Raw genomic sequence first — 19,364 nt, forward strand, 5'->3', positions numbered from 1 at the left:
CACATATAACATGCATATATGCATACATATTATACAATTACACAATATATACATGCATATATGCATACATATATACATATACACATATATACATAATATACACATACATATACGCACACATATATATATACACATATATATATATACACATATATACGCAATTATGCACACATTTATACGCATATATGCACATATATATACACATGTCTACACACGCATATATACACATACATACATACATATATATATATACACATGTCTACACACGCATATATACACATACATACATACATATATATATACACATGTCTACACACGCATATATACACATACATACATACACATATATATTACACATGTCTACACACGCATATATACACATACATACATACACATATATATATATATATTTATATATATATACACATACATGCATATATATATACGTACACACATATGTATCTACCTGAGCTGAGAGAGAGGAGTAGACAGACAGATAGGCACAGAAATTTAGATGGATAGATGTTAGGCAAGGCTGGGCAAGGAAGGGCAACAAGAGATGATTGAGGTGAAATGTATTCCACGTACATGTATTGTGTGTGTGGGATTGTAGCTGTATGGTTTGGAGGACAACCGACAGATTGCGAAATGAGTGGGATTTGAGAGAGAGAGAGATAGACAGAAATGGAGAGAAAGAGATAGAGGATAGAGTGAAAAATATTCTTATATTCTTGAAATTGTTTCAGTCATTTGACTGCGGCCATGCTGGAGCAACACACTGAAAGGTTTAATGTTCAACAAATCGACCTCAGGACTAATATTTTTTGAAGTCTAGCACTTATTCTATAGGTCGCTTATGCTGAACAGCAAAGTTTCGGGGACGTAAACTCACCAACACCGGTTTTCAAGCAGTGTTGGACACACATTATAGATATATATATATATGACGGGTTCCTTTCATTTTCCGCCTACCAATTCGAATGAGGGGACTTTGGTCGGCCGGAATCTATTGTATAAGACACTTGCCCAAGTTGCCAATCAATTAGACTGAACCCGGAACCCTGCGCCTCTGTGGGATACGTTTATACAAACTAATTTACTGTGTTTTGCAGTTATTACCTTATCTTTCTACATTAATAATGGAAACAGAACGTCCGACAAATGTACAGACATTCAAATGGACAGAAATATCGCTAGGAAAAAAAAACCCCAGATTGCCTTATAGACTAGAATATGAAGACATATGTTCATATGCCTTTATATATATATATATTTTACATATATCTCTCCTTGTTTCTCCTCTTTTATTTCTTGTGTATCTTTCTGTCGAAGAGCGTAGGCTCGAAACGTAAAAGACTTGTTCTATTTCTATTCCTGAGCGCCATACTAATACATTTGTTTGTTTGTACTCCACCTGCCTTCGTCTTTTGTTTATTTTCGTAAACCTTCCCGTTATATATATATATATTCAATGCTAGCAAAAACTGTCCGATGAACGGCAACGGGAAACTCAGAGTAACAGGTTTTGTTGAATTTTCTGCTGCTTAATAAAGTATATATTATATATATATATATATATATATATATATCTATATATATATATATATATATATATATATTATGCATACATAGTACAGACGCGAACAGGCCTAGAGACAGACACATTGATAGATGGACGGAGAGAGAGGAGAGAGAGAGGGGAGAAAGAGAGTGAGAGGAGGAGATAAAAAGGTTAGATAAAATAGAATTGTTAGAAAGACATGGAGAGATTGATAGAACGGATAGATAAGCAGATAGATATTGAGGCAGATGGGTAGTGAGAGGGAGACATAGAAGGGAGAGAGAGATTGATGAATTAACTGACAGAGACAGACTAAGAGATATACTGATAGTCCGGCATACCGATAGACAGCTCGCTGGATAGACAGACAGCAGGACAGGGAGACGGATGAATCGGGAAATATTATATACAGAGATGAACAGAGATATAGAAAAACAGGTAAGCAGACAGGTAGAAGGATAGATAGATAGGCAGATAGATAGATAGACAGATAGCTAGCTAGCTAGATAGTTAAATAGATGGATAGATAGATAGATGGATAGATAGATGGATGGATGGATAGATGGATGGATGGATAGATAGATAGACAGATAGATAGATAGACAGAGAGATAGAGAGATAGACAGATAGATAGAGAGATAGACAGATAGATAGATAGACAGACAGATAGAGAGACAGACAGATAGAGAGACAGACAGATAGAGAGACAGATAGATAGAGAGACAGATAGATAGAGAGATAAAGAGATAGACAGACAGACAGACAGATAGAGAGATAGACAGATAGAGATAGAGAGAGAGAGAGAGAGAGAGTGGAATGGATAGATTGAAGAGGGATACATACATGTATGGGTGCACAGACAGACTGGCAGACAGACAGATAGGTCCATAGGTTGTTACAAACAAACAGACAGGTGTGTATTCATAGACAGGAGAGAGAAAGACAGGTAGGTTAGATGTAGATAGTAGGCAGAAACAGATGAAGAAACCAATTGACAGATAGCAAGGTGATGGACGAACATCAGAAAATAGAAATGTGGAATGAGAGAGAGAGAGAGAGAGAGAGAGAGAGAAATGTGTGTGAGTGTGTGTATACGGGAGAGAGAGATAGACTCGTAGAAAGATTTAGCATTTGGATAGAAAGACCGACAGATTTGAGGTAGATAGAATAGATGTACGAAGGAATACGTACATCTATCGCTGTCTGTGTGTATCGCAGCACGCGCTTGCAATAATAGATATTGTGCTAAATAAAAAAAACAACTAAATTTGGAGGTAGATACATTTTAATGAGACAATTCATGGCAACATAATTTAAATACCTGTTCCTTTTTTTTTTTTTTCTTTTTTACTTCGTTTCGTTTTAGTCTATTTTCTGCTCTGCATGTGTGTGGTGTGTGTGTGTGTGTGTGCGCGCGTGTGCACGTGCACTACACATACATACAAACAAACACAAATATATATATGCGCGTGTGTGTTTGTACATATATATATATATATAACCACACAATACACACACACAGACATATATATATATATATATACTTAAGCATACATACAAACATGTTTATGCATATACACGTATATATGTTTACACATAATCGTTTACCTACATACATAGAGATACATACATACACACACACATATATATATATATATATATATATATGTGTATATCTGCGTATACACATATATACCAATCACCGAACTGGACGTCACTGCATAATACCAATGTCTTCAACACACACAAATATATACTCACACAAAACTATATGCAACTATATATATATACATACAAATATACACACATATATATATATTATAATATATATATATTATATATATATATGTATCTATATGTATCTCTCTCTCTCTCTGTATATATATAATATATATATATATATATATATATATATATATATATTATGCATGTATCTATCTTATATGCATCTGTGTGTGTGCTCACGTTCTGATTTCGCCCCCTTCCGCACTCATCCAATTGATTTCCTGTGTCCTCTTCTCGGAGTCGATATCTTCGTTTTCACTGACGGACATCATCATCATCAAGCCCTAAGGAGGAGCTTTTGCTTCCTTACTGGTAGAAATAGCAGCCAACCACCACCCAGGAGACGCTTGGTAATGTGCTCCCTAAATCCTTAAAAGACATGAGTATCGGGGCAATGGCTAGAACGACTTATTACCATCGGATAGCTCGATGAAAATTAAGCTGGATTTAAATTTCCTCCTCCTCCTCCACCTTACCATCTCTACCACCATTATTCACTTAACCAGAATTATTTTCAACCATCACCTAATGATCCCAGTCAGCATCCACATTATCATCACAACAACCAACTAACCTGCACCGCTTCGCCACGACTACCACCATCACCACCACCACCACCATCATCACATCGCCCTTGCGTAATCGCCTTAAGATTTCATGGATTGTGTTTTTATTTATTTATTTATTTACTTATTTATTTTTTCTTTATAGAAGAAATTTCTGTTGTCTACGTTGGTCAAGTAGGTCGAAGGTCAAATACGTCCCTGTTGCAACCATCACGCGATTTCCACACACACACACACACACACACACACACACACACGCGCGCGTGATCCTGGAAGGCTAGTAAAAAATTTGGTATTTCCAATGCAGCACTCGAACCGAACTTTGAAGCAATCTATACTTCTGAACTGTAATCTGAAGTCAGATCGAATTCTTTCAGTGCAGAATATCCAGGTGTTGCATCTATCAAAAGCAATGTGTGGGTTTGGCGAAGAATGAAACAGAAATCCAAAGGCAGCGGCGGCGGCAAAGAAAGAGAGAGTTTATTAAATCTTTATTGACCGATCAGAATTGTCTCTCGACGAATTGTTTTTAACGCCGTCGCATGGATAAAAAGCTCAATGTGAAAAGTTATGAATATTTGAAGTTTTAAAGCACTAGAGTGGCACTTCATCTACAGAGGCACAATGTAAGGGCGCAAATCTAATGAAGTGTCACGCTTATCTTTAAAACTACAAGTTCCATGTAACATGCTCACATTCAACACGTTGCGTACAATGGCGTCAAAAACAGAATGGTGCTGAAACAATTGTAACTGGTCATTGATGACGTGCTTATTACGATCACACACACACACACACACACCACACGTCTAGTGTATTCTTATCTAAGAGAATAAAACCTGATTTGAAGGAGATTTAGTTGCGTTCTGTTGCAGGTCGAGCGATTTTGATACATTAGCGTTCAAACCCAAATGAGTTCAAATATTAATAACAATACTTTCAAACTTTGGCAGCAGGCCAGCAATTTCGAGAAGGGGATGAGTTAATTACATCGATCCCAGTCCTAAACTGGCACTTTCTTTATCGACCCCGAAAAGAGGAAAGGTAAAGTCGACCTCGGCAGAATTCGAACGCAGAACATAGTGACAAGCGAAATACTGCTAAGCATTTCGTCCATTCGTGCTAACGATTCTGCCAGCTCGCCGCCTTAAATAATAATGATTATAATAACATTGATACAAGTTTCAAATTTTGCCTCAAGGGCAGCAATTTTGGAGAAGGACACTAGTCGGATCTTTTCGGTTTGAACGGTAGTTTTTAACATAATTTCTAGGTAACTAAAAAATTTTTAACTTCGTATACTGGTAGAATGTGTTTATAAAACATCTTTTTCTCTTGGCTTTATTGAGAAAATTCTATGGTTTGTAAGATATTTGGTCTTTAATTTCTTGCATTTCGGCAATTTCAACCAATCAATGACCGTCTATTGAGGTGAAAACATTCTGTGCCGTATGAATATGTCCCTCGTTTAAGAAACAGATTGGGTCTATTTACATTTGTGAAGAAAAAAAGATACCCTCCCCCACCCCTAACCCTAAAAGAGATTGAAATGCAATAGATCGATACTTGGGTCATAATTATGGGTGACAATTTCATATGACACCGCTAGAAAAAACTGCCGTTCAAACCGAAAAGATCCGACTAGTCGATTACATCGACACCAGTGCGTAACTGGTATTTAGTTTATCGACCCTCGAAAGGATGAAAGGCAATAACAACAGTAATAATAATCATAATAATGATAAAAAAAATGAAGAACTACAATAACAATAACAACAATGATGAAGTCTGTTCTTAAATTAGGATGCAGTGTGGAAACAATCACCTGAGTGCCCAGTACATAACTGGTATTTAGTAGTAGTAGTAGTGAAAACACCAGCAAGCTATGGCAGCTGCACGTTTTTGTATAGGGTTTATATGTATAAAATGACTTTTTATATGAAGAGAATTGAAAAGGTGGGGAGTGGGCGGAGGGAGAGACGGGTGGTGGAGAGAAGGGAGGTGGAGGAGGCGAGCGTTGAGTGTGAGAAACGAAAAAATGAGATGAAGTAACAAGATAGTGACATAAGATTATAATTATATAAATATTTAATGTGTGTGTGTGTGTATGTATATGCATATTTATATACACATATATATATGCATGTACATATATATATATATATATATATATATATATATATGTACACTCACATATACATATATGCAATTATGTATATGTATATATACGTATATATGTATATACTATGTATTTACATATATTTATTTACTATATACACATATTTACCTATACACATATTTATATATATGTGGATATACTATATATACACACATATGTACAATATATATATATATATATATATACATACACATATGTACAATATATATACATATATATATACATACACATATGTACAATATATATACATATATATACACATACACATATGTACAATATATATACATATATATACACATACACATATGTACAATATATATACATATATATACACATACACATATGTACAATATATATATATATATATATATACACACCACACATATATATACACATATATTTACATACATATATATGTGTGTGTTCTTTCAGTGGTGTAAACCATCCGACAACGGCCATGTTGGGTCGTTGCCTTCAACACTATCAGAGTCCGAATTCACTTCCGTTTATTTTGTCTTTTTAAGTTTGGTGCATATTTTATCGATCTCCTACTTTGCCGAGAGCGAAGTAACAGCGACAGAAAAGAAAGAAATCGCGCGGGCGCGCACAAAGATCGCAAAGCCAGGTTTGAAATAAATACATAAATATATAAAACAAAAAGAAGTCGCCCCTTATTGAACCAAGTTCATCGAATACAGCGCTCCTGTGGACTTCATAGTATATCCACATATATATAAATATATATATGTGTATATGTATATACAGTATATCCACACACATACTCATATAAATATATATATATATACACACACACACACACACACACACACACACATATATATATAATTCTTTCATTTTTGTCATTTGACCGCGGTCATGCTGGAGCACCGCCTTCAGCCGAATGAATCGACCCCAGGACTTATTCTTTGTAAGACTAATACTTATTCTATCGGTTACTTTTGCCGAATCGCCAAGTCACAGGGACGTAAACACGCTAGCATTGGTTGTCAAGCGATTGTGGAGGATAAATACACACACACACACACACATATATATATATATATATATATATATATTATATATATAATATATTAATAAATAAAACATATGCATATATACATATATGTACGTACCTACATCTATATGTATATATACACGTATATATGAGTACAGGACACCAAAAAAACGTCGAACACAATGAGAAACAAAAACAGACACAAACCCAAGGAACTGGACATTTTTTAAACAACAACAAAAATGGAGTACAGGACAAATAACACAAGGAAAAACCCTTCTTCAGTCGCCATGGTTTCATCTACTCTACGTTTCGAAGGTGAACACGACGGGCCTCTTTCACTTTCCGTCTGCCAAATCTACCCACAAGGCTTTGGTCAGCCTGAGTCTGTAGCAGAAGACACTTACCCGCAGTGGGACTGAACTCGGAAGCATGAGGTTGGTAAGCAAGCTACTCACCACACAGCCACTCCTGTATAATATATATCATAAATCCTATTACAGCTCATAAATAAATTTAAAAGGTTTGTGTGTGTGTTTTTCTGCACACATGTATTTGTCTCAGTCATCGAACTGACTACAACCATGGAGAGAAGTGTGAAATTCTGAAAACGAATCAGGCGTGCAAGTTGACTCCCATTGTTTAACTCTTTCTTGCCCAACCGCTTTGTTGGGACGATGACATACCAACACCGGCGATGACATACCAAGGCGGCGAGCTGGCAGAAACGTTAGCGTGCCGGGCGAAATGCTTAGTGGTATTCCGTCTGCCGCTATACGTTCTGAGTTCAAATTCCGCCGAGGTCGACTTTGCCTTTCATCCTTTCGGGGTCGATTAAATAAGTACCAGTTACGCACTGGGGTCGATACAATCGACTTAGTCCGTTTGTCTGTCTTTGTTTGTCCCTTCTATGTTTAGCCCCTTGTGGGTAGTAAAGAAATAGATGACATACCAACACCGGTTGGGTCACACACACATGACACAGGCAGACTGACAGACAGACAGAAGACGCACAAAGAGACAGACAGACACACGCAGACGACACCCCCACCCCAGCACCTTTATAGCTGTTTGAGTGTCTATTTTCCGGTTTATATGCATGAAACTGTGGATGCAGATTGTTGCATAATCATTTTCACTGGGGGTGACGCTTGCAAAAAATCGTGGCCACATTCTCTTTTGATCCTTCCATATAAAATGATTAAAATATGCGGTGATGCATTGAAACAGAAGCCCGTCGTCCTGAATACAGTTCTGTTGAAATTAGACAGGAAGATCATAATTAGGAAGATCATAAGACGCCCTCAGCCGTTTGCTGGTGAATATGACCAGAGCAGGTGCTTAAACAAGTTTTTCACTGCTTTTGATCTTGCAATAGACTGTTTATACCACCACCACCAAGAATTAACTGTACTTAACAAACGAGCTGGGGTTTTTTTTCCCATGAGACAGCATCATATCACTACCACTACCACTACTACTACTACTACTGCACTCGTTGCTAAATTTAACTCATTTGTTCACTTAAAATGTTTCCCTTGGAAGAAAATATTTTCAGTTTCAATACAAAGAATCATTTAAGGAATTATAAAGTTATTCACCTTAATTCTGTTTTCATTTCTAAAAACAAAAAAATGAAGCTTATATTTGGGTGCTTTTTAATTAGGTAAATAATTGAAATTTAGGTTTTCTTTTTCGGTGAATATTTAAGAAATAACTTTTTAATATGGTTTAAGTGGTTTAAGTAAAAATGCTTATTTTTAAAGTGTTTTATTTCATTTTCTGCAAACTCAGTGTATTACATTGCACAATATTTACATTTACTTAGATGACTTCTCCGTAAACAAATTCCTTAGACAAGTTTCTCTTTACATCATAATGTGTCTTTCTGTCGATCTGAAGAGACTTTGTTGCTTTTATGGTAGGTTGTGAAAACGAAAATTCTCTCGTCTGTGAATACGAATATCTACGTTGGTAATACTTGAGGTACACAATGAATATCTGAAGGACGTTTTAAATAATAATTTTCTCCACAATATTAACGCAACATATTTGAAATGCCATTGCCAAAATTTCCTCATACATAAACAAAGTGATAAATGATAGGTTTTTAGGGAAATTTTAATCACGATAAAGAACATTCCACGATGTATTTATCATTATTTTCGATTTCAGCAAATAGTTAAGTGGTGAATAATAGATTTACCAGAGAAAATGTTTTTTAGCCTATCAAAGTAAAGTCGTTTCCTATGGTAGAAGAAATTGTAGTCGAACAACCGAAATAAGTTAATAGGCGCAGGAGTGGCTGTGTGGTTAGTAGCTTGTCTACCAACCACATGGTTCCGGGTTCAGTCCCACTGCGTGGCACCTTGGGCAAGTGTCTTCTACTATAGCCTCGGGCTGACCAAAGCCTTGTGAGTGGATTTGGTAGACGGAAACTGAAAGAAGCCCATCGTATATATGTATGTATATATATGTATGTATATATATATATATATATATATATACATATATATATATGCGTGTGTGTGTTTGTGTGTCTGTGTTTGTCCCCTAGCATTGCTTGACAACCGATGCTGGTGTGTTTACGTCCCCGTTACTTAGCGGTTCGGCAAAAGAGACCGATAGAATAAGTACTGGGCTTACAAAAGAATAAGTCCCGGGGTCGAGTTGCTCGACTAAAGGCGGTGCTCCAGCATGGCCGCAGTCAAATGACTGAAACAAGTAAAAGAGTAAAAGCTGAAAGTTTTTAAGTAAATCCGTCGCTCTATAGGCCATCTTTCGTTTTGAACAAAGGATGACCCTTTTTATCTCGTGTCTCCGTCTTTGAACTTTTATTCCACTTGCTTTGGAGAGTGAATTATGACCATTTTGTTTTCGGTGACGCGCGAAGAAAAAAAAATCAATTTTGAACATAAAGCAGAAGCCTTTTTGCTTCATATTTTGCAGACGTGAGTACAATGAATAAATTGCATTTCTCCAAATAAGCTATTTGAAAATTCAGAAATGGCTGTGTAGCGAAGAAGCTCGCTTTGAAACCATGTGATTTCGTGTTCAATCCGAATGCGTCTGAAGAAGTCCCTTATGAGTGAATATGATAGGCGGAAACTGTGCGGAAGCCCATCACATATGTATATGTGTGTGTCTGTATGTGTTTTTTGTTTCTCTTTGCTTCCACACTAACATTTGATAACCGGTTCTGGTTTGTTCACATCTCAGTGATATAGCGGTTCGGTAAATGAGACCGGCAAGAACAAGTACAAAACTTAAAAAGTAAGAACTCGGGTGGATTTTATCAATCAGCCCTTTAAGGCGATTCCCCAAGTAAACAAGATGAGAAAAAATCTGCAGAAATTACAAGAGACTGATATTTCTTACGAATATTTACGTTTTGAGATCAAATCCCGCCGAGGTCAACTTTGACTTTCATCTCTTTAAGGTCAATAAAACGCAATATCAGTTAAGTACTGGAGTCGATGTTATCGATTAAGCTCTTTCCCTACCCAAATGCCTTTGAACCGAAATTAGAAACATCATCATCAACAACAACAGCAGCAGCCATTCAAGAATTTGGACCTGGAGATCTCCATTTCCAGCGACTTCGAGGGTCACCTTCCAGTGGTGTCGGGCGTCAACGAAGCACCCTCGACTACAACAAGACAACCAAAGTTTTTTTTTCTCCAAGGTCTGGGGTCTCCCGCCCCTAAGCCAAGATCATCACCTAATCACCCTTACCCGTCTTGTTGCTTAACAACAACAACAGCAGCAGCAGCAGTAACTTCCTTACTGTTATGAAGACTTCAGAATGTCCTTAAAGATCAACTGTACCGCTTTTTGCTCATATTTCTGGGTGAATTCATCTGATAAGAATCCCTTCAAAGTAAACCAATATGTCAAACTAGTCCCTAATTACAATCCAGAAACTTTGGGGGTCCCTTGATTAGCTCCAGCTGGTCTTCTCATCTATCGAAACGTTTTCCATTTTGTATCCTAAAGGCGCCTTCCATTGCCCCCTGTATAATTTTATGGTCTCCACCCCGGCGACGGGTTTTGTAATGATTCCTCTTCCGTCGATAAAAGAAACCATTATTTACATTAATATGGAACAAATAATGGTCGCTGAACGGACCAAATTACTTTGTCGTGTGTCGTTGTATGAACTTCTACACTTAACACCGCAACGATTTCACATTGATGTTTGTCCTTGAAGGTTGTTACCAGTCAAGTCACTAATGGTGACCCGATCCACAGAAGGATAAACGGTGATATCTCTCCTAAAACAATGGAGATCTGGGATGGAGGACAATGGTACTGTGATTGTTGACGAAGTTACCGATAATGTTGTGTTTGACATTGAGCAAGACAAAGGTGGAAGTTGCTTATCAATCGATGAAGATAACAATTAGTCAGACTTAGTGTAATTAGCGTCAAACTTACATGTAGAAGATTTCTTTCTGTGTTAGAAATTATTTTTACTACTTTGTAATGCAGTGAGCTGGCTGAGTGGTTAGCACACCGGGCAAAATGTTTTGCGGTATTTCGTGTCTTCACGTTCTGAGATCAAATAGCGCCGTGGTCGACTTTGCCTTTCACCCTTTCGAAGTCTATGAAATAAGTCCCAGTTGAACACTGTCATCAATGTAATCGACTCATTCCCCTCTCTACCAAATTTCAGGCCTTCTGCCTACAATAGAAACGATTATTATTATTATTATATTATTATTATTATTAATTCCACCGAGGTCGACTTTTCCTTTCATTCTTTCGGGGTCGATAAAGTGAAACACTGGGGTCGCTGTAATCGACCAGTCCCCTCCCCAAAGATTTCAGGCCTTGTGCCTATAGTAGAAAGGATTCTCATTATTATTGTTATTCCTAGAGCTCTAGGAGAATGACACACACACACACAAAACACATACACAACACACACATGCACATACAGTTTTTGACCAGGCCCTTTGACATTTTAATTTCAAATTTAAGACAGTGTTGAATTGACTGAAATATGGCCGACACCAGTAATATACCGCTCTCAATGTAGCGCACTATACATTAATACCAGTGGTTTTCACGGAGCTAGTTTAGTTGTGTTTTGCTGTAGTAGTAGTAGTATTAGACTAAGAAATGATCAACAATGCGTTTATAATTGAACCGTCTTTTTTTAAGTTGTTGCAGATGACAATTATGCAACACCAATACATACATTCACATGCGCACGCGCAGATGGATGCACACTAAGAAAAGAAAAAAAACTTAGATGCACAGACGGATTCAAAAGGCATTGGAACCTAGAAAAGCAGAAACTCTCAGAGATAAACATATCGCTGTGCATCATGGGTGGAGTATATTACGAGTTTGTGCATGTACATATTTCAAATTTTGTTTCATGTGTGTAAACGCGTAACGTAGTGTTGGACTTTTGATTGAAAGAGTGTAGTTTCGATCCCTCGACCAGGCAATGCGTCGCGTTCTTGAACAAAACACTTCACGTTGAGTAATCCTGCAACAGACCGATATCATCCCATCCTGTCTGAAGTATATGTATTTAGTGTGGCTTCTATAGAGAAGGAGCAAAATAAATTCTATTATTATTGTTGTATACACACACACACACACACATTTATTATAATTCATTCACAAGAATGGTATTGACAGGGACTTCGAAATTTCAGTGTGTTTAGCCATGATTCTAGTTAAAGGAAAAATTTGTACCAAATGTATTGAATAATTCTTAAATCTAGTGTAAAATTGTCTTTATTATAGCGCGCGCGCACACATAGCTATGAGGGTCAAAATTTCATTTCACACCTACTTCGTCTGGGGTTACATTCGGAAGCCCTTTGGCAGGTGCCTTCTGTGTCAGCATCGGATCGGCCACAGAATTGTATTAAAGGTCTTCGTAGACAGAAGACATGGAGAAGCTGGTTGCGGTGGTTTTGTCAGTCAGTTTAACTTCAGCATCTAAAGCTTTGGATGTCTTTGATGGAATCCACTCTATCGCAAGCATTCGGGCCAACAAACAGGTCTGATGCTACATTTTCCTCTTCCTCCCACTGCTAATAGAGGCTCTAAAGAGAATAATGGACACTAATTGAACCACTTTTACTAAGCCGTGTGTGTAAGACAAAGAATGAATTTAACCCAAATTTAATTCTGTTACAGTTCTTTCTTCGCCCTACGCTGTTTGTAAATGACTCTGAGTTACAGATTTTGCAATTTGTGTGGTTGGATATGTTGAAATGGAGGTTTACCAGCATTAAGTCGGGCTTCTGTCCATTTTCCATTGCTTATATAGGGTGGGTGCAGGACAGAAGAATCAGTCCAAAGTTAATAACAACGAAGAAGAAGAAATGGAGGTTGTAAAAGTTTTACACTGGAAACTGTACCAGAAATGGGAATTTGAAGATGGTTACACTTGGTAAAGTAATCGAGTCGAAAGAGAACTGGAGTCGGAGAAATGTAGGATTTAGTAGACTTTCGTACTCAAACGGACAAGAAGTTAGAAAATAATTGACGGGACATAATTGAAAATAAGCAAAAGCAAAATTACTTACAGAACGACCCATCATACCCGTTTGATTCTAGGATCGTACAGAAACAGGAGGAAAAAACAAAAAATACTATTCCTTAAAATTTGAAATAGGAAGAATTTGGAGCATGAGAACAGTAAAGGTCGTGCCTATAATAATTGGTAAGTCAAAATATAGACAAATGACTGAAGGAGATTGTAATAGAATGCCTGGTAGAGTTCCTACATGAAGTTTGTCTCGAAGTGACAGCAAGGATTATCAGGAGAGTTGTAAGCCCTTGAAAGTCTGCTGAAAACTTCTGTGTACCTAGGGTTACATGTAGTAAGCCGCTGCTCAGCTAAATCCTATTAGGAATAAGACCGATTCTGAGACAAACCAAAATAATAATAACTATTAACCATAAAACTTTTACATAGAAAAGATGCATAGTGGACAGCCCAGGACAAGCAGAATGGGTGGGTTACATGAAAGCCATGTCAAATGAAATCCGTGTAAATAATGAAAAACAATCGATTGTAACAACAAAATTCTCCAAAAGATGGAGACCTCCCTGGACTGCTCGCGGAGACCCCACAAATCCACGGCAGTCCTGGCCACTAGGATAAGCACCCTCTCCACTTTGTCTACAGGTACATGCTTAGAGTAGGCCCATTCACACTGGCCATTCTAAAAATGATAATAATAATAATAATAATAATAATAGAATGTCCTGTATAGCTTCTACAAGAAGTTTGCTTCTTAAGGAGAGGGAAGATTAGCAGGAGGGTCTTAAGCACCTGAAAGACTATTGTAAATACCTAAGGTCACAGGTATTAACCCGTTACCCAAAAATTCTACCGTGAATAAGAACAAACCTAGTCAACTAATATTGGCTTCAAATTTTGTTACAAGGCCAGCAATTTCGGGATATGTCGATTAAGTCGACCGCGGTGCTCGACTGGTGCACATTTTATCGACACCGAGAAGATGAAAAATGGAGTCAAAGCCAAAAAGGATAAAAGATGATGCCGACCTGGGGAGATTTGGACCCAGAACGTAAAGATGGACGAAATGCCAAAACTAATAATAGAATAGAAGCGGCAATGATATATAATACAAACACATACGTAAAGCACATACACACACACACAGATGTAATATACCGTATATGGAAACTATAGCATGTACACACACATACATTTTATGTTTTTAAATATAAACATATATACAAGATACGCACATACATATGCATTATTATATAGGCTGTTTTATAAACATACATACATATATGTGTGTGGATTTATAATATATACATATAATATATACATATATATTTAATATATATATATATATATATACAAGATATACATATATGTATACTCCAATACATTTTCTATGTCCAAAGTTTATTCTATACACACATTATATATGCATGTATATGTATATATTTTCTCTCTATCTGCACATATATATATACGTTTATATATATTTATACGCATACGTATTTACAAATTATACACTTGCACACAGCTAGAAATATGTGTGTGTGTGTGTATATATATATATATATATATATACATATATATATATATATATATATATGCATACATTTATATATATATATATATATATATATGCATTTATATATATATATATATATCCATGCATTTCCATATTTGTACATATATTCATATATGCACACCCACACTTGCACGCATGCAAGCGTTTACGAGGATCATCTATATAATATAAACATATTCAGATGCATATATCCACATATATACACTTGTATACATATGCGTATAATCATATATATTCACACAAACATAAATCTATACGCACACAGACACATATATACATATACAATTTAAATATATATGCACATACATATAACAAACACAAGTTATATATCTATATATATAAAATCACAATAAGGGTGAAAAAAATTGAATATTAATTAATAACGTCAATTTAAAACACCAAGTGGCCTAGCGTACAAAAACTGAGATACAGTTATATATATATATATATATATATATATATATATATATATATATATATACACTCACACACACATCTATATCCAATCATTTGTAGCCGAGATATATATATTGTTTGCATTTCTGAATTTATTTTTCTTTTAATAAAAGCGACAAGCCTCTGGTAAACAGCAAAGCTGGCATCATTTCTTATGAGGCGGTACCTGTTGGTTTATCTCCATATCTAAACCATTGTTGACACATTGATGTCAACAATTTTTACACAGAATGTGCATTCAAAATGCACAGACAGCTGCACCTGTGTGCACCAACAGCCACGTGTCTTCACGTAATTAAGGTGACAATTACACGTTAGTAAATAACAGTGCTCACGTAATACGTATGCCAATGCTCTCTCTCTCTCTCTCTCTTTCTACGCACACTCACTCAGATCGAATATCTCTCTGTCTATCATCCATGTGCATGCACACGCTTTTTTTTTTATTTCTCACATACTAATAGACAGATGCAAATATATCCACCCCACAAAAATTTTGGCCTCGGGTTAACCCCAGTCGAGTACAATAATGATTATAAATATTCAAACAAATCGTCCCTATCGCCCTTTTTTTTATCCCCTAATACTAGAGTACACTGGACTCCATTTACAGAATGTGTCCTTTTTAACCTAGTGGAATGTGGTTTGGGCAGGACATGCATTTTATTGCAAGTAGGGCGAGCGGCCACATAAACCAAAGTCCTGTTAGAAACCAACAACTTTTCACAAAGCTGGTCTAGATTTTTGTAGCTGTTGTCTTCGCAAAAAGAATTTACACATTTAACGAGTTGGACGTTTCATTTTCTTTGCATGAAGCAACCAATATTTCTACGTTATTATTTAAACACTCACCGTCAGATTTATAAACAACCCGAAAGATAATGTAAACACGTCCACCCATATAGCTCTAGCGTTTGTTTTTATTCTCACACATTCCAATGTGTGTGTGTGTGTGTGTGTGTGTGTGTGTGGTAATAGGGTTTCCAGCAAAGGGACAGTTACAAGGTTCAAATCACGTTGTCGAGTTTGCTGTTGTAATCCTGGTACGTATCGGTTAGACGCCTAAATACGCCACAATATCTACCCACATACACACACATTGTGTTACTTGTGTTAATGGGAGTTATAAAGCACCCGTTCAATGCTATAATTTGTTAAGTATGCTGAAAAGTTTCGGAGACATACAATAATAAATAACCATACACAGCATTAATGAACAAAGCAAAAGATAAATAGGAGAGAGATTGAATAACGGTGCTACTTACATGGTCCGAGTTGGGAATAGATTGTATCGCAGGATAATCACAGAAATTATTTGGAATATATTTTATCACTGCTGTAGTTGCATTTAGAACAACAGCAATACTAATAAGAATTATGTCTTCGTGTTACAATGTGGTGTAATAATGCTGTTACACTTGTGATAGTGTTAGACTAGATGTTGCTTTTCCTAATTTTTTTATTGTCGTCGTTGTTGTTTCATCCTGACGGTATTTTGGAGTGGAATTTAATTTCTTTTTTTTTTTTTTCGTATTTTATCTTTTCTTTTTTTTCTCCATAAATATTAATCCGTGGTTGAAAAAAATATCAACAATGTGATGAGTAGGACATCTTCATCTGTTTAACTTGGTACAATACATGTTCCATAGATCCGGGGTAAACGAGATTTTTTTCCTCTCCATTTCTATATAAATTTTATGAATAGATTCACACAGAGACAGAATATAGTATTTCAATTACGTTAGATTTTAATTATATATACTTGCGTAAACACACATAACTATACCATCAATATATATATATGTATGTATGTATATATGTATGTATGTATGTAAATGGTAGCGACACGCCTTTTAAATACACACTAAATACGAGAAGGCAATTTCATTCATGCCCACGCACATCCACTCATTCATACACATGCACACACGCCTCCAAATAGGCATGTGCATGCATCTAACATACAGGCACGTGCACTTTGCAGCAGAAGCACTCGGACTCAGAGACAAAAGTGCTGAGACGTTTTGCACGTTAGATTTTTATGGCCGTGTCATGCGAGGCTTAGTGACTCTCCGATATTTTGGCTGTCGGTTGCTTCCTTCCATATCATATACACATGCCTCTATATACATACATGTGCCTGTATTTATACAGGTGTATGTTATTACTATACATCCAATATATTCCTCCAGAAAACTGTGTTCTTAATTTGTTGTTAAAACGATATTTTATATATATATGTATATATATATATATGTGTGTGTGTGTATATATATGTATATCAGAGGAAGAATGTGTGTGTGTGAAAGAGAGAATAGATTACTAGACAGAGGCAAGTATGTAGGTTTATGTCTCCGGTAGTATGTGTATTTATTTCATGTGGGCTTATACTGATGTAGCTCCATCTATGTGTTGATCTACGTATGCATGTCTGCAAGTGTTTTATTGTGTGCGTGTGTCGATGTGTGTGAGTGATTATATGTAAAAAAAAATAATTGTGAATCGAAAAAGCAACGCAGAAAATATCCTTTGGTAGAATAATTATCTAAAGTCCCAAGATCTTTGGTAAATGAGAAATGTGTCGCGTAGTAAGGTCCTTCCTTGGTTGTAGGAGGTAAAAAAAAAATTGTAGGAGCTGAAAAATAAAGATTTTTAACAGCAAAAACGACTTAACTGGTGGCTGTGTATTCTTCACCAGCCGGAGAAGTAGAATAAGTGTAAAACACACTACAGTTCGTTATGAAATCCTGTCTCTCTCTCTCTCTCTGTATATATATATATATAAAAGAAAGAGAGAGGGTGGTGGTGGAGAGAGATACTGAATGAATATGTAGGAAGCTTTAGGATAGCCAAGGAAATTCACAGGCTTCAGTTGCTGTTAAAATTACTCTTGTTTTCTATTCTTCCTGTTGCTGTTTTGCTTTAGTTAATAACATATCGAAATATATCTAGATAGATTTTTCGTGGATGGATATATATGTTTTATATTTAGAGGTATGTGTATGCTTGTGTGTATAAAATGCATATATTTCACTTCAAATATCCACTTCTTCGCTTTCGGTTCAGTAATAATAATAATAATAGTACTGTTGTGGTTACTACTTAAAATTGTGTTTTATCATCAATTTTGTTATGATACTTTCAGTACCAATAATTACCGTATTCTATTTGTAGCAGTAGTAATAGTTGAAGTGGTATTAATGGTAATTCCTTACACGTCTAAGAATTTCTTGCTTTAGAAATTAGTGCAGTTCTTTCGGTTGTTTGGTTGGTTCGGATTTCTTTCTTCTGTTTCTCTTTTTCCTTCTTTTTTCTTTTTCTTTTCAATATTTCCTACCCCCTTCTTGTGTACATGAGTGTGTGTATGCGGGGGATGGGGGTGTATGTTATGCTTTTTTTTTCTTTCCTCCTTTTTTTTCCAATATAAATTTTCCTTCCTTAACTGTCAGCACAACTAAGTGCAGTCTTTCGTCAGCAAGTACCGACTGCTGCTGCTGCTTCTACTACTACTACTACTACTGCTGCTGCTGTTGTTTCAACTGATGCAGCCGCTGCTGCTAGTGATGATGGTGATGCTGTGTGTGTTGCCTGCTGCTGCTGCTGTTTCGGTCAAGCTTGGGTTCCACGTTCTCGCTTTTTCAAGAATCAGCAAGCCACAATCGATTCAGCCAATCACAGCCCAGTATTTCCTACTATGACCTCTCACCTCTCT

At 36.3% G+C, this 19,364-nt stretch overlaps 1 protein-coding gene across 9 annotated transcripts in view; it reads right to left on the reverse strand.

Moving 5' to 3' along the window:
* Nucleotides 1-19,157, reverse strand: part of LOC115214302 (teneurin-m) — a 517,371-nt gene extending 498,214 nt beyond the window's left edge. For 5 of the 9 annotated variants that reach the window (XM_029783461.2, XM_029783465.2, XM_036505137.1 and 2 more), the window contains exon 1: nucleotides 16,918-19,156. The gene's annotated coding sequence lies outside the window, so the exon portion shown is untranslated. Of the gene's footprint in view, nucleotides 1-16,917 lie in introns of all 9 variants that reach the window. The other 4 variants (XM_029783463.2, XM_029783466.2, XM_029783467.2 and 1 more) reach the window with 4 other exon arrangements.
* Nucleotides 19,158-19,364: the final 207 nt, after the last annotated feature.

This window comes from Octopus sinensis, linkage group LG7 (assembly GCF_006345805.1).
Source record: "Octopus sinensis linkage group LG7, ASM634580v1, whole genome shotgun sequence".
In the NCBI taxonomy this organism is placed as follows: domain Eukaryota; kingdom Metazoa; phylum Mollusca; class Cephalopoda; order Octopoda; family Octopodidae; genus Octopus; species Octopus sinensis.